Genomic DNA, 1676 nt, shown 5'->3' on the forward strand with positions numbered 1-1676 from the left:
TGGTTTGGATTTTTTTTGTCCTTTAGGGAAGTCCCTTGTTCTCTTTTTCTTTTCAATGTTCTCAGCGTGCAGTGCCATATCCTTGCTCGTTAAGCCAATCAGCAGTGAGGGAAGTGGAAACAGAGGTTGGTAATTGCCGTCTGACCATCTCACAAACATCTTGCTCAGTGCTTTTCAGTCACCAGTTTGGGTATGAACACATTCCTTAATTAGAGCAATAGACTTCTCAAAGTCTTGCTATAAATATTGCCACCTTGGATGAGCAGGTGCAGTATTAAAAAAAAAAAAAAAAAATCCCATTAAATCCACAGCAACATGCTGTACTGCTAAATGAGTGATTATTGGGTTTGCCTGGTTTTCTGCAGTTGTTTTAATTCCTTGGTCCTCTTTGCAGTTAGAAGAAAAGCTAAAGCTTGGAAGCAGTGGTAGCATTGGTTCTTGCACAGACGTATGCTTAATGGAAGCTCAAATCAGTAACTTGATTGTTGTGGGGTTTTTTTTTTAATCGCAGTATAAATTGTATTTTTGTTTATAATGACAGATAATGCTTAGGGAGACACAAATATACAGTATGAGTTCTCCGCAGTTCAAGCGTAACGCATTAATTTAAGCAAAGCCAACAACTGCAAAGATGTACTTTACAAGGAAGTGACACAGACACTAACGACCTTCACAGTGTGAGGCTCAAAGGCAAAGCTGACTCTTGCTAAACAGGGAGTCAGCACATAAAGAAAAGAGTCAGAAAGGACCAAACTCTGCAGGAGAGTAGATAGTATGGCTTCCATGCATTTTTCAGCTTCATTTTCAAATGCAAGAAACATGAGGGAGCTGGCAGGTTCTAAAACTTTGAGGAGAAACCAGCATAATTTGAAATGAGAAAGAGAGAAGAAGGGAGGGAGACAGCAAAGCCAGCAGCATGCTAAAAAGCAACCTGCAACTGAGTAAAAAACGACAGGATGAATGTTAAGCCAAGGTTGGCTAAAAATAATCTCACAGACTCTTGAAGTCCTGTTTAAAGGGACGTACCTGAGGTACTGCATTTGCCTTAAAACCACACCCACATTATTTTTATTTTGCCAACATTATTACACATCAAATATTTTAATTTGCTATGATTAATTTATTAGTAGTAGCAGCGTAACGCTATATCTCACTACTGTTGCTTGGTTTTTGACAGTCCCACCTGCCTAACTTCTAGGAAGATACAAATGGCTTTTAAAAGCTACTGACTGATTTTTATGCAGAGAAGCCGAGGTGCTATACAGGTTTAAGTGATACATTTAAGGGGTGCTTTGAGGGCTATGTCTGGATGTGGGCAACCAGGAGAGCAGATGAATCAATGGTCATACTGGTTCAGATCAAAGATCACATCCAGCCCTTTATATGTTCTTTCTATCAATGGCTCACAGCCAGTTACTAGCCTTGGCAGTTGCTTTCCATCCAAACGTATATAACTTCAGGAGTTGGATTAACACAATTTAAATACAAGAGGTAAACAAAGGTATATTGGGAGCCTTAAAAATCGCTTCAGTTCTGAAAAGTGTCGCTTCCTTAAGCAAAATAAACTCTGTCAGCTTTGAAGATTCACCACAGCCTGGGGAAGATGGGGGCTGTATTCTTTTTTGCATCATTAAATAAATTAACTAAATCCCAGCAGGAGGGTTGTTTGTGCAGTC

This window comes from Rissa tridactyla, chromosome 3, assembly GCF_028500815.1.
Source record: "Rissa tridactyla isolate bRisTri1 chromosome 3, bRisTri1.patW.cur.20221130, whole genome shotgun sequence".
Taxonomy (NCBI): Eukaryota; Metazoa; Chordata; class Aves; order Charadriiformes; family Laridae; genus Rissa; species Rissa tridactyla.